Source organism: Benincasa hispida, chromosome 9 (assembly GCF_027475165.1).
Source record: "Benincasa hispida cultivar pf3 chromosome 9, pf3_genome.v1.1, whole genome shotgun sequence".
Classification (NCBI taxonomy): domain Eukaryota; kingdom Viridiplantae; phylum Streptophyta; class Magnoliopsida; order Cucurbitales; family Cucurbitaceae; genus Benincasa; species Benincasa hispida.
The window spans coordinates 51780098-51796462 of record NC_143486.1 but is presented as its reverse complement, the minus strand read 5'-3'; positions in this window follow the sequence as shown (position 1 = coordinate 51796462).

The window sequence follows — 16365 nt, the reverse complement described above, 5'->3', positions numbered from 1 at the left end:
TTTTCAAAACTTGAGAAAATGGGAAAGTAAGCTAAGAATGTAAAATATTTGTGATATCGCTATCACATCCCAACTTCCCAAATCGTCTGTTGATAAGACTTGGCTTCAAATCCCAATTACGTAGTTAGGAGAAATTCCATGGACACATGGCAAACACCCAGTGGCCAACCTAGCCGACTCATCTAATTGAGGAACCTACACATGAAAATTACAGTTATGTCGTAAGCTTACACTTGGGCAATTGATTTTTTGCTTGACACGTGGCATATTGGTCAAAGGGCAAAAATGGAAAAAGTCTCTAGTTTCTACTTTCTACGTATTCCTTCCCATAATATTCAATTATCATTTGATAATTCCATATATTATTTATTCTTTGGGTCATCTATTAATTTAGTTCTCCTTTCTATTTTAGTTCATACATATTTAGAGTGTTCTAAATTTAGTTATTCTACTTCTTAACCTATCCTAAAATTAATTAATCTCGAAATTTATAGTGTAACTGAAATATTTGACAAATAAAGAGATGTTATACGTGAATATAAAAGTAAAATGTTTTGGTGGGCATAGTATATTAGTGATTTTAATGAAATCATTTTTGATAGCAGCTACTCATTTTGTAAGTAGGTGTCAAAATATTATTAGCTATATGCCACATCACATTGATAGTTATATTTATGATAGACAACGTCTATTTTAGTAAGTTACACTACTATAAAATTGGACTTTAATATCGGTTTAAAACTAACATTAAAGGGATACAGTCGGTTGAAAACCTACATCGAAGATTGTGTTAAAAAAGGTTTTTAATGTCGATTGTCTTAGATGACCAAGATTTCAATGCTAGTTATCTTTCATGTCAGTTTCAATCAACATTAAATACTATTTTCAATGTCGGTTTTCAACGACATTGAAATTATCTTCAATGTTAGTTTTTCACATGTTGTTTGTTATTAATTGTCGGATATCAAATGTATGTCATCGTTTTGTTATTGAAAAAATAAAAAATATTTTTTTTCCTTACGCACATGCAAACCAATAATATCTTTTTAGTTAGAAATAATAATATTTCCCTTTTACCTGTACATGCACAAAATAAAATCTAATTATCTACTTTGAAAGGTCATATAGATACACCCAACAAAAACAGAACAAAACTAAAATAATCACGCAATTGAATCTAGTCATACCAAAGTTATAGGTTGAATTCTTTCAAACAAAACAACTAAAGTAATACATTCTATGTACAATTATTACTAAAGAGAAAAAAAGTAGAGAGAAAAAATTCACAGATTAAGCTATAGTTAACTTGACAAGACTTGAAAACTTGAGTAATGAACTCAGAGATTGATTCTTCCGTTGCCAAAATTTTAGAATGATCAGTCAACTGTTTGGCACTTCCATATGATGCTATAACATCAAAATCAGATTAAGCTTTTGCAGCATTAGGTACATCAATAGGATCCTTCAATGAAGATGCTATAACATTAGATTCAGATAAAGATTTTGCAGTAGTAGGTACATCCATCCTTAAAATTGTGCTTGAATGAGAGTTTAATACTTACGAACAAGTTGCATGCCCTTGAAACATAATGCTTATATATATCACATATCCTAATCATGTGAGGGTAATAGCATGACATGGAAAATAGATTTTTTTTGTTGAAGTGGTATAGTTCAGTGCAATCATTAGCATTGACATAACTCCAAATAAGTAATAATGAATCTCAAGTAAATTGAGTAATGAGTCAAACATGCGTATAACAATCTCTCTCTCTGGGTTCAAATGAAAAGAAATAATTAAGAACCAACATTTACAAAGACCCGAACTAACCATATTCACACTATAGTAAGCTCACAAGGGTAGGGTCGATGGTATTTATTCTTCTTAGTGAACATATCTAGCATGTTCATAATAAATCCATCTAACATGTTCTACACTTTAATACAATTATAAACCTTCAAACAACAAATTACAAAATAGTCAAATTTTTCATGTCAAAAGAAAGGACAACTGCCACATTATTTCCAATCCAGAAGAAATCATCAACCCAAGACATTTGGAACATAAATTAATGAATTACAAAAGCTAACTTTAAGAGAAGGAATAATGACTTACAAGTGAGTGGCTCTGTAAATTCAATAGATGAGTGGTGACTAGAATGGTAGCGAGAATAGAGATAATGATGGTGGATAGCTCTGTGAAGCCAATAATAAAGAAACTCTACTGGACCTGCGTGTAGTAGAAATATAATAACCACTCCATCTGTCCTTCGTAGAGATAGGTTTCGACCTTTCGTAGTTAAATTCGCTACTAGGTAAAATAGGACTCCATTCAACAAAATTTGATTGTCCCTATTAAGAAATTAAAGGGAAAAAATTTCAAAACAAGTAAACCACTAACTAATTCTAAGATTGTTGAACAATTCATGAATTGCAACACATGCATATTAGGAAGGGAATGGAAATACTGACCACTATCTTTCTCTATCAACTTGATCGAATTCAAGGCTCTTGTCCATCATCATCATACACTTCATTAAGACACTCCTAAAATAATAAATTCAAGTTCCAAGGTTAGAGCTTATTTTAAAACCTTAATCGAAAACTCGAATAGTGTTCAAAATGAGTAATCTTACCTACAACGACTATGAACTCCAATCCGAAAACTTCGAATCAAGCCTAAACTACAAACAAAGCGTATCCAAGAGTAAAAGCTAATTCACCACATCTAAATTAATTCAGATAGCTTTAAATGGAGTCCTTCAACCTAAGACTCACTAACAGAGGCTTGGGCTCTTGCTGAAAAGTGTTCATATGATTCCGAATCTATTTCGAAACTACGAATACAAGCTTCCAAGCATTAGAGACAAATCTAAAGGACTTTAAGCTAGTTCAAAAAGAAATTTAGAGTCATTAATATTGGGTTTTATGTCCTAAAACTTGTGGTTTGTAAACAATACAACTTATTCTAAAAATTCAATAAGTTGTTATTGAATATATGAATTGCTTATTTCGTTTTAGAAATAAATCCAATAAATTAAAAGATCCATGACTATTACATGAGTATTTGAACTTTATGTGAAGACATAAAAGTAGACCAGGTTCGAGTAAATAGTCACAATGATCTATAGTATATGAATAAGGTTGGGTGCCTTATTCTGATAACACTATTGGATGTGACCCACTCTGTAGTTGTTACAAGGAGTTGTAAAGTGCTACAGACGAAGTAATCTTAATTCGTACATGTTATGACATGAGGAGTGGGGGGCGTCTTGTGCAATTGGTCTGTACAAGATCAAACCACGAAATCAATCACTCTTACTTTATAATGTTGTTCTATTTAAGACTAACTATTTCAAAGTGATGACCTAGATAACTTGACCTTAATCCTGAGTTAACTATGAACTCCTGTTTATTCGGGATTATCCTTAGATTTGCATAGGTGAGGGTTGACTCAACAGCGTCGACTCAATAAACCTCCATTTCAGTGGTAAAAACGGATAGATAGCTGGGGACATAGGGTACAAGATGGAATTCGAGATAGTAGAGAGGTTGTTCCCTTAAGTGCTAACCCCCAAGTCTTGAACAAGGGACCCCACCCTCTCAATGGTTCGAGGGACTCGATTTGTTGATCGAATCACAAACCAATTATTCATTAGAGAATTAGTGGGACTTAAGGAAAAAAGGTAATCTTGGGGTAAAACAGACATTTGACCTAGTTGTTATTACGAACAACCTATGAAGGATTAACCTACTAATCATGGTTATATCGAGTGGACATAATATATCTATAGTAAAGGGAGTGCAACTATGACCTTTAGTTAAGTGACCCAATAGTTAACGGATGAGGGTTAATTCGGTGTAAAGAATTTAACCAATTAAACTCGGATCGTTGGAGTCCATGATCTGTAGGTCCACGAGGCCCTTAGCTCGTAAATGGATTAGCTTTGGAGTAGTTGATAAGTTAATTTGAAACGTTCAAATTAGAATAGAAAATTAGTAATTATATGTGTTATAATTACGCGTTTAATTTTGGAATTAAACGGAATTGGAGAATTAATTAATATGATTTAAATATTAAATTTATGAATAGAGATTTATAATGGTGAAATTTGTGTAAAATTAATTTAATATTTGATATTAAATTAATTAGAATTAATTAAATTGTTTAATTAATTAATTATTATTAATTTTATTGAAAAATTAATTAATGAATTAATTTTGTAAAATTAATAAAATTTTCAATTTTGAAATCAAAATTTATTTTGGAAATCATTTTGAAATTGGAAAAAGATTGGAAAACACAAAATGAAAAAAGTGGGAAATCTCCACTTTTTCGACCAAGAAGCTCACACAAGTCCCACTTGATTCTTGATTCAATTTTCCAAGCATGAGGTGCTTTTCATGCAGCCTTCTTCTTTGCATGATAGTCTTGCAATAAATAGAAAAGATTGAGCTGAGAATCGAACATGCAAACTGTGTGAACTTGCTGAAGTTTTATTGAAAACTTGTGAGGTTGAAGAACGAGTACTTCAAGTTTCTGCAGTGAGCTTCTTCTTCAAATTCCTTTCATTCAAACTTATTTTGAGTCCCACAACTCAATCTAAAGCTCCAAGAGAATAGTAGAGAATACCTTGAGTTCACAAAAAGATTTGGAGAAGATTTGCAGGTATGTCTTGAAACCCTCTTATTATTGTATGAGCATGCTTTATTTATAGCCAAAATTAATGAGTTAGAATGTTTATTGATCCTTGTTACTTCTGCTGCATGTTGATATACTCCTACAATTAACCCGCTGAAACTTTTTTTTGAAGCATTAAAATCAAATATAACTAACCAAAGATAGATTTCATATCCTGATGGTTTACCTTCTTGAAGTAAATAATGGTTATGAAGGCCCCTAATGTTTCAAAACCAATAAGTTTAGTTCAAATACTTTATAAAATAAGTCCAATTGTTGAAGCTCATTCAATAATTTAATGACAATGACTAATGAATAGATTATGTGCAAAAGAGAAGATACTTTGAGCACAAAATTTTCACTAAGAAGAGGAAGGATGCCTATAATATACCTAGCCAGTCAAATGTGAAAATCTTTCAATGTCAGCACCTATCAAATTCACATGAATTATAGGTCTCAACAATAAAGCTTCATTTTTTCTACATATAATGAGGCAAGTCACTCACTTCCATATTATGAAATTATAAACATTCATGTTGAAATTCTTCCAAATGTTAAGTACAAGCAGCACAAGCAAAACAAGCCTATTTCACTCAAGAAAATCCTCCATCTGAGTTCTAATATTTCTCAACTCTGATTCCTACGGTTGGTTGCCTAGTTTCCCAAAATTGTAGGTAGCTCATAACCGCAATACATAATCAAAATTTGTTCAAACTTTCAACGATATTTGATTCATAGATCATCCACTACAAGAAGAATCACCAAGAAGTATATAAATTTCACATGCACATTAGCTAGTTATTAGCAAATTATTTTAATGATTAAAGGTGTGCAGCAAACATGCATTTTAAACTTGACTTTACGACTCTCTATCAACTAGGCCAACTCGAAGTGATCACCAAACCACAAATTTTATAGAAAAAGATGATAATGATTAACATCATCTGGCAACAATTAGGGAGATGCAAATTCAAACAAATCCACAATGTATCAAACCTATGTTATTTTTATCTTGTCAAGATTCTTCAAAATTATGCTCTTAACTTCTAATACTTGAACCTTCACTTTTATCAACTTTTCGATCTCTTACACATGCTCAATGATATACTTCATGCGTTCTTTCATAATTGGCCTGCAAAATATGAGCAAGAATATGCCTCTTGATACCACACTATGGCAAATACACACAAATGCAATCAAAACATTTTTTTTTGTTTGAATTTACCCAAAATCCTGACTTTTCGCAATAGTAGTATCGGCTTTACTGTCTCCATATCTTTTTTTAAAATCGGCTTTCATTTTTTTAAAAAAAGCTATAGATATCTGCTTACTGAGAGATTCTTTCGCCACAACACAGTAAATTGTAAAACTCCATGAAGGTATCATTTATATGATATTAAAACAAGACAGTGTCCCTTAACTTAAATTCATGTAACAAAATTATTACACCAAAAAGTTCAAGACATTAAACAGGCTAATTTATTAAACTCATTTGTGGTTAGCATAAAAGAAAGGGAGAGAATCTACACTTCTTGGATCAGAAATTTGATGCACTTTCCATGCTTCAGCACTTGAAAATTGTAGCACAGATGAGCGTATGACAAACTCGAGGTAATCACAGATGGACAAGAGATTTCTTTTAAATTTTAATCACAGAAAAACATTATTGACTACCGAAGTCATCAATAAAAAAACTCTTAAAAAGGTCAAACACAAACTATATAACTAAGGTCAACATAAAATCATATAAACAAACAATTAGAAGCAAAAAAAAAAAAAAAAAAAAAAAAAAAAGCATGAACTTAAAAATTTTCAACGCACCATTCATTAAAATCTCAACCAAATCAAGTTGGAATTACATCATCATCTTTCACAGAGATTCATACACAACTAAAACCAGAAAACTTCACAACACAGCCATAAAAACCCCTCTATATTCCTCCAATTTCTCAAGTATCACAAATTTCAACCAAAAGCAGAACAAATTCAACCTTAGCTCTGAAGAAAAAACCAAATGGAGAATCAAGGTTAAAAAAAAAAAACCCTTGGTCCATATGGAAAGAAACATTTACAAGAAACTCAAATCCTCATCATCTTTGTTAACATCCCAAAGGGAAGAACAAAAATACATGAGGGAAAAAATGTCATAAGTTTTCTAGCATTGCACACCGGATTGGTAAACCCCAAGACCAAGCCAATAAGCATAACCATTGATTGACTTTTAAGTCAATACACATTTAAATAAACCGACACTGTTCCACTCTTCTCTTCTTTGACATCATTCAAAGTAGAGATCTGAGAGAAATGAAAGGGGGAGGGGGAATCAAAGAATGTAACGTGGAGCAATGAATGAATCTGATTCAATCAAAGGAAAAAAAAAAAAAAGAAGAGAAAATGGAAATTAACCTAGGGTTTTTGAGATACCAAAATCAAAAGCTCTTTAGTTAAAGGAGCTCATGCGAATCTAGGGAGGTAGAGGGAGAGGGAGAGAGAAAATTCTACCTTTGAAGCAAACAAATTACTTGAATAAAAAAAAAATGAGGGTAGATTTAAGAGTTTCAACACATATTTGAACAATCTAGCTAAATCTATTCAGATCTAAACAATCCACTAAATGATCGCGAGATTGTAACTAAAACAACAAGACCATGGCTAGAGTGAAATCGTGAGTTGGAACGACGAGATCGTGGATGGAACAACGCTGTAAATCCAATTGAGCGGAAAATCTATGGCTGGAACAACGTTGGAAGTTTGTCGAAACTATGCTGAACAGACTAAGGGTGGAGTTGTACTACTGAGTGGAGTTGGTGGCGCTGAACGGTGAACCGACCGGTGACGTGCTAAACAATAGGAGAAAACTTGAGTGGCGAAGGATGGAGAGAATGAGAGGGGAAGGAGAAGTGGGAGAGAGATGGAAGAAAAAATAATTAGGGTTTGGAGTTTGTTATTTTTCCTTTTCTACTAAAATTTGAGAAGGAAAACAAAAATGGGGAGGGAGGGAAAAAATGAAGATTTAAAAATTGTTTGGAATTAAAAAAAGTGAGGTCATCTAGAATATCGGTTTTAAATCGACATTGTAGCTTCATTAAACTGGATCTATAATGTCAATTTAAAATCGACATTAAAAATCCAGTTTTTTTCTTTTTTCACAACTGACATTGTACATTCGTGCCTATTTATTTCAACCGACATCAAAGATCTAATTTCTTGTAGTGTTAAAATGTGTGGTATTTCTAACTTAGTAAAATACATGTTCATATTGTTTCATCATTTATGTTTATGGTTGGTGTCATGGTGGAATTGATTTGAGTCAAATGTTAGGAAAAAAAAAACTCGAAAAGATAAATCTAAAATACAGCAAACTTGACTCAAATAAGTCTAGGATGTCTACTAATAATCAGGTTAATTAGAGTTAATTCGAACTTGTTTAGGACTAAGAGAAATTTACATTCTAATTAAGTTAGTTTTCTTATGTAAATCCATAACTATAGTTCCACATGAGGAAAGTAAGGGTTTGTCTGGTAGGAAATCTAAAAGCAAAAATATAAAAAATAAGATATGTTTCTTTTGCAATCCAGATTCTGCTTTATGTTTTTAGATTTACTAAACCCAACGAATATAGGTCTGGCAGACAACCTAATTCTGTTTTTGAAAACTATTTTCGGATTTTGTGATCCAAACAATGCAAATTTTGAAAACAGCATATTTATATTTTACTTGTATCCAGAATTCGAATTTTAATATTTAAATGCAGAATTATGAAAATAAAGATAAAAATATTTAGAAACATATAGTATGTCATGTTACAAACCCAATTTAATTTATTTTTAAAATTAACATATGTATTATGTAATATATTATAAATTAAATTAGGTTAAATTTCATGTTTGGTTTCTATGGTTTGGATAAAGTTAAAAATTAGTCCATATGATTTTAAAATTTAGAATTTAGTTCCTATGGTTTGTTAAATTATCTTAAATAACCCTACCAAGGTTTATTATGATGCTTTTATCAAACTGAGGGTCAATTCTAATTATAAACCATAAGTCTTAAATTTTATCTTACTATAAACCTATGAAGCACAGATACAGATACGGATATGATCGGATACGACGATTCGTCAATTTCTAAAAAAACTAAGATACGGATACATCTAAAGATACGTCATTTTTTTATATATTTTTTTAATATATATATTTCTAAATAACGAGGATACTGATACATTGAAAAATACATTTTCTTTTTCATAAAAAAATCTATGATATAGATAAATTTAGCATACAATTTAATAACAATAACACAAAATTAAATACAAACACTTAAATACAATAAAAAAAAACAACATCTAAGATGTTGAAGTACAATAGTTAATAAAATGCAATAGAAGAGTGACTCATATTACAAAAAAGAAGAAGAAGATTAGAGGGAGAATTATGAAGATAAACGAACTTTTTCATTAAATTATTGAAGATATCTAAATAGTTTATATTTTGGTGGACTTTGCGGGGAATCAAATGTGAAGATGAAGATTAGATGATTCTAGGGTTTAATCTTTTATTTATTTTTTTCCTTTTAGTTTTAGACTCGAGTAGTGAGCTTTTTAAATAGGTTGTCTAGTTTTAGATTGGGAAAGATTAGATGAGTTGCTTTTCTTTTTTCTTTAAAAAAAAGGTACGAGTAGAAATAGATACATCAAATCGTGTGTCAGACACGTATATGGGAAGTATCTGGAAGTATCGGTATTCGATACGTGTCTGATATGGATTCTTTGCCTCACATAAATTATCTGTGTTTCATAGCTATAAACCATAGGAATCAAAATTTCAAATTTCCCTATAAATTATATATACTACAAAATAATAATTATACCATTTTTTTAACATAAAACATGTTCATAAATAAACTAACAATAATTTATTATCAACTAGTATTTTGTGCATAATTACAACTAGTTTACAATTGTTTAGATTAGAATTCAATTTCTGAATTTTGCTATCAAACATATATTTGAAAACATGAAATACAACTTTGTTTTTATTTAATCATTTGTTTTCAAATTTCTGATTTTAAATTCTCTACCAAAGAGGCCCTAAGAGATTCAATGAAAACAAAATTATATTTCATGTTTCATATATGTGTTTGGTGGTAGATTTAAAAATTGAATTATAATTTAAACAATCGTTTTAAATGTGTTTGAAACCATATTTATAAATCATAAAATTAGTGGTAGTTACCCACTAAATATTAGTTGACAAAATCTATAATTAATTAATTTATGAATATGTATTATGTAAAAAAAAATTCTAATTATCATTTTGTAATGTTATATAATATTTATAATACATTACATAATACATATTTTAATTTTAAAACGTAAATTAAGTTTATAACATGATCTAATGTATTTTTAAATGTATTAATTTTTATTTTATATAATTTTGTATTTAAAATATAAAATGTAAAATCTGGATATAATAAAAATATAAAAATGTTGATTTCATAATTATAATGTTTGGATCATATAATCCGAAAACATTTTTCATAAGTAGAATTCGAGCTGTCTGCCAAACACATATTTGATGAGCTCAATGCATTTGAAAACATAAAACAAAATCTTGATTGTCAACCAAATAGACCCTAAAACTTTCATCAATTCTTGGATACTTATATAGTGAAAGAAAGTGAAACAATTGTATATTGAAACATAAAATTGGATTTAATTGTGTAGATTAAATTCATTGTTTAGAAACTTTCAAATTGAGTTGAAACTTCAAATTAAAATGATGTCATGTACAAATTTAACATGTATGAAATTTAAATTTGTAGTTTCTTCAATTTGAATTAGTTATTTTGATTTTTGTCAATTAACAACTCAATTGAGTTAAATTTGACAAATGTTTCAATTTTTGTATTTATTTGATTTTATTTTGTATTGTGGAGAGTTACTAAGTTGCTAGCCTATAATTAAATAACAACTTGGTTCTTCATTTGTAGCATCCCATTCCAAAGTGAAGAGTTTTCTTCTTTCTTTTGTTCTTGAGTTGAGAGCAAGTATCCAATAATTCTATCAGATCCAACTAGTTCGAGATTGCAATTCTACTGAAGTTAGTCGTTGTATCCTGTTGAGACAATTGTTGCAGTCTGATTGCAGCCTGCAGAGCGAATAATTGTTTTCAGGACAGTGCTTACTAGAAGCATGCCTCGACTACGTTGTGAAGTCTTCAAAACTTTTGAGGTTCTTTCAAGTCTTTGGTTATTTTCATATCTAAGTCTTGTTTACACCATCTGACTTTCATTTGAGTTTGAATATTATACATTAAGTATATTGTTTCTAGTAATTGAGGTATAATCAATTGCTAGTGTATTTATTCATATATATTCAATTTTCCCCAACATCATTCTGTCATCAAAGTTTTTTTTTTTTTTTTTTTTTTTTAACAAATTCTCACTTCATCTCCAAATTATAGATTAATCATTATTACTATCACCAGAAAGTCGAGTGTATTTTTCTAGTCTTAATTTCGACATCAATAGTTGAAAAAAATTTATATGCATAAATATGAAATTAAAATTTTAAAATGCAAATGAGAATATTGTAAAAAAAACACAAAGATGGATGAATTTGTATTGGAAAATCTTTATAAATATATTACCATAAAATATTCCTAAATCAGCCGTGTTGGATCTACATGGGCGATTTACATGGCCAAATGATATCATTATTGAACGTTGCAAAGTTTAAGAAGAATTCATTTCTTACCAAAAAAAAAATCAAATTTCAATATAAAACTATAATATGGGACAAACTATGATCTATTTAATTCCATTTGAATTCGGACTGATCATGAAGAACATTAATATTATCCCATAAATAAATAAATAAAAGGAAGAATATGGAATTTTTCTAGCTACAAAAACGAATAAACCAATTAATTAAGTTTACTATTATCGCTAATCAATTAAACTAAACTCATCTTTTTGTCATGTTCAATGTAAAGTCAAATTGATTTAATCCACCTTCTACTTTTTGACTATCTTTGCTTTTCTGTCCCATTTGTTCAAAGTTTCAAATACGTAATGATTTTTTATAATTTCAACTAGATCAAGACATGTACCTTTTGACTAAAGTTGGAATCCTCAAATCTCACGTGTATTTATCTTATTTGATGCCAAAGTTTCAAGAGAGGAAGCACACTTAACCTTTATGTGACACCAGAAATAATTTTATTTGAAGGGAAGAAGAATGTAGCCTGTAAAACAGAAAATCTACACCAGTGTGGTGCTTGCTATACACATTCTGATGCTTAAGTCAAAGAGTGAAAGAATGTGGAAGCTAGAGAATTTATGGTAATCAAATTCAAGTTACCTCATATCGAGCTACAATGGTGTATTTATAGAACGAATGACTTGGAATTTACTTTTTCCTATTAGGATTAGAATGATATAAAATTTTCCTTATCCTACCTAAATTAGGATTAGATATGATTGGATCAACAATTATAGGTGACATCTGGATTTATTTGAACCCAAGTCTACTTTATTCTTTACTTATCTTCCTTATCTTTTTCATTTTTATTTGTTTTTTGGGTTCAAATTCAACCATAATATTAGTCTCACTCTCAGATTGGGTTTTGTGATTTGGCTAGTTACAGTTATGAGCTAAACATTATGGACCCAATTATTTGGAAGTATCATTTCTCTAGCTTGTATTGCTTCAATAACCCTATTGGTCAACTCTCAAGAAGACTAAGCTTCTCACTAATGTCCATGTGAGGTGCTGGTTAGAAGGGTTTGTTGAATCCCCTTAATCAAATAAATTTTGCACCTACTAAAACTTGTAGTGAAAGTGGTACAAGTCGATCCACAAAGAACAGACAAGTTTCTAAAAAGAATGCTTATGGTTCCAATGTATTCTGAGAAGAGGGAGAGGGGGCTTTTGATATGCCTATAATTGTAAATTTGCTTAGTGTGTATAGAGTGCATGAAAGTTAGATGAAGCCAATGATGGAAATGTTTAAAGAGTATAAAAACAACTATTGTATCGCCTAGCTCAGGTTTTCGAGGTATCCCCATAATTGTTCACTTAGTCATCGAATCCATGTAAATTTATTTCTATTTCTTGTTTAAGCTTAGCCAACTCATTTAATGAGGCTAAATGGATGTCATAAACACCCAATTAGCCAACATGTCTAAATGTAATTAACGCTAAACAAACTAGCTAACCACATTAAGATTTGGAGAATGAGCTAAGATAAATGATGAATAGGTGATGCCTCATTAGCCAATCAATACGACTTTCATCTAAGTTAATCGAACAATGCTAAACGAATGAGCACCATATAATCCATAAGTTTGACTTAACTTGTGACATTCCGAATTTTAGGGAAGGTCTAATTTAATTTTCTAAAGAAAGAAAAGACGTTCCAAATTTAACATGTCATGATAAAAAGAAATTATCATATTTTTCTGGTCTCTTCTTAGATGAGTCTATATAGGAACCATATAGGTCGAATTTGTATTTTTTGAAATTAGGAAAAAAGGGAAAAAAGGGAAAAAAGAAAGAATGAAAATATTCAAATGACTCTAAAGAATTTAAAGAAAGAAAAGATGCAATAGACTTGTGAGAACTAAAGGAGGAAAATTAAAAATTATACGAAACCTAAGAGTTAGAACAGGACAAGGTCTTTTGATCTTTAACTCTATCACCTAGATTTTTTCCGGCTCTAAACTCAGGATTCTCTTTAGCCTCACAAACTAGCAAGCATGGTTGGGGCTCTTCATCGTCATTAGAGAAGTAACATGTCTCTTCAAGGACTTCTGCCAAGGTGTAGAAACTGGACTACTCTGAAAGACTCTTTAATCTTTGCACAGACTCAGCTGGTTGGTGAACCATGCTTTCCAACTGTGTCTGTATCTCCTACTGAAAATGAAAAGAACTATTACCAAGTTCATAAATGAGAAGTTTCAATGTCATATTTGAAGGAACGGGTGAAGGTTTGCAACGGAAGGGGATTGTCTTAATTTTCAGTTTTCACATAAATCAACTCTTACAGATACTAGATCATGCAATACAAAAATTACAACATGTCTTTTAAAATAAAAACAGAGAAAAAAGGGATTAGAAAACCTTTACTTTTGAAGAACTATTCTTCAATATCCCTCAAATCGAAATCACGAAAATAATCGAACCTAAATCACGAAAATAATCGAACCAATAGGGAACCACCAATTAGAGTCCATATATGTATAAACCATGACATAAAATATATAACCTATGGTTTAATATTGTATAATATACAATATAACTTATAGTTTTACTTCTCTCATCAATGGTATTTAATATAAATTTCATTTATATTAAATTTAGTTATGTGAAACAAATTCATATAATTATTGAATCATATTCAAATATTTATTTTCTCTCAAATAAACTTTATATTATAATGTATTATATACATTATAATAATTATGTCATATATGATTAAATTAAATTAATTAATTCCCTCAATTAATTTGAACAATTTAATTAATCCAAAATTGATTCTCATTTAATCCTTGTTGACTACAGATGGGACCTCATGGACCTCTAACTTGAAGTTTCAATGGTACTTGAATAATTAATTAAACTTTTTTAATTATATTAATCAACATCCATTAACTGTAGAACACTCCACTAAAGACCAATAACTGCACTCTTCGCACTACAAATATATTTCTATATCCATTGGATATAACTAGTCAACAGTATGATGAACCTTCACAAATTGCTCGTAAATATAGCTATGCCAAAATTACCGTTTTTCCCCTATAGTTACATCTAACTCCTTAAGTATCACTGATCCCTCTAATGAATAATAAGTCATAGTCCAACTATGACCAAACCCTTTTCGGGCCAGGAGAGGGTGTGATACTACATTGTTCAAGCCCCAGAATTAACCCTTAAGGGAGCAATTTATCTACTTATCCCGATCTCAGGGAAGGAGTAAATTCCGTCTTGTGTAGCTGTGTTTCCAGCTACCCAATCAGATGAATCCCTAAAATGGTAGGCTTATATATCGGTGATCTGGCCACTCTCACCCATACAAATCAAAGGACTACCTATGTAGAAGTTCACAACTCACTCAGGATTTAGGTCATGTCACCTATGGTCATCTTAGTGAAATGTAAGTTTCTATTATAAACGGTGTTATATAATGAGACTAGTCATTTCGTGGTCCGATATTATATAAACTCTTCTGTATAAAATGCCCTCGCTCACGTTTCTCCACATGAATCATCAGAATCAAATCATTTGTAACATTTTACAACAATTGTAACATCTACAAAATGGGTCGTTCTCGTAGTGTCACTAGGATAAGGTATCTAGTCTAATCCATCTACTACAGGCCATTTAGATTATCACTTAAACATGATCTACCTGTATATATCTCTACATGCATGTTTAAGTTACAGATGATAACCTTGGATGTTAGTTTATTGGTTTGTGGGTTTAATGCTACTAAATGTCAAATAAAACATCTCATATATTATCAAATAAATAAAATGTTTATACAATACAATTACAAACTTTAAGACCCTACGAGATTTAGGGCATCAACCCCAATAATATCTTGGTCAGGAGCTTGAAAACGTCAACTTGAACTACCTAATGTCTCTGAGCCTCTGGCAAGTCCAATGAATGGTCTGGGAACGACTCATCTACCTCCTAACTGAAGTTGTAAGCTGAGCAGCAAGGTCATTCAGGCTTTGTAAATCAGTTCTAGCCTCTGCCTCGGGGCAAAGACTCTCCTACTGGATGGCTCTCTGACTAGAATGATTGATGATTTGTTTTGAATGCATGTTGTACCTTGAATTATAAATAAGATAACATATGCTTGATTTGGGTTTTTATGACTCCCTTTTTTAATCTTTTGTTACTCAATGTTACTTTGATCTAGAACTGTTAACTGAAGGTTGTTTCTAAAGTGAGCTGATTGGGTTGTCACCCCAAAAGGTCTTGATTTTTGCTATTAAATTCTTGTGTTGATATGTGCTTAAAGTTTTTGATTTTTGAAAAAAAAAGGAATGTAAAAAGAGAGCTAATAATTAAAGAGGGTTACTCTGCGTTCCTTAGAGTGTCAGTAATTAAGGACGACTATGACACCCGTAGTTTCCTTTGCATGAAAGTACTTGAGGGAGTTGGTATACTTAGACGCCTTTGAAGGATGCACTACTCGTAGTTGGATGTCTTTCACGTAACCCATGTGGGCAAGCCAAAACAAAGGTGATGTTTCTTGAAAATGCTTCCTCTTTTGAAAGAAAAAAAATTATTGGTTGGATAAGTTGGGTATACTCAGAGTATAAAAAAAAAAACGTATGTGTGACACATTAAGATTAAGGTGTTTATTTAGCAAGATCACTAAACCAGAGTAAGGAGAAAACTATAAAGGCTTATTTTAATCATCTTTGCATTTGCGTATTTCAAATTAAAGTGATTGCGCACACACAAAGGGGATAAAAAGTTTTGGCTTTAGAAACTTTTAATGATAGGATATGTTTGAATGTTTCTATGAATGGGTGCACATGCACTTTAAATGCAATTAGGTTGGAGTTAAGAGTATGCACACTTGGGGTCCTGTTCTTTTAGTACTTGATTTTTCTTCACTTTCTCTTGTTTCTATTCTTTTCTTGGGACTAGCAAAACT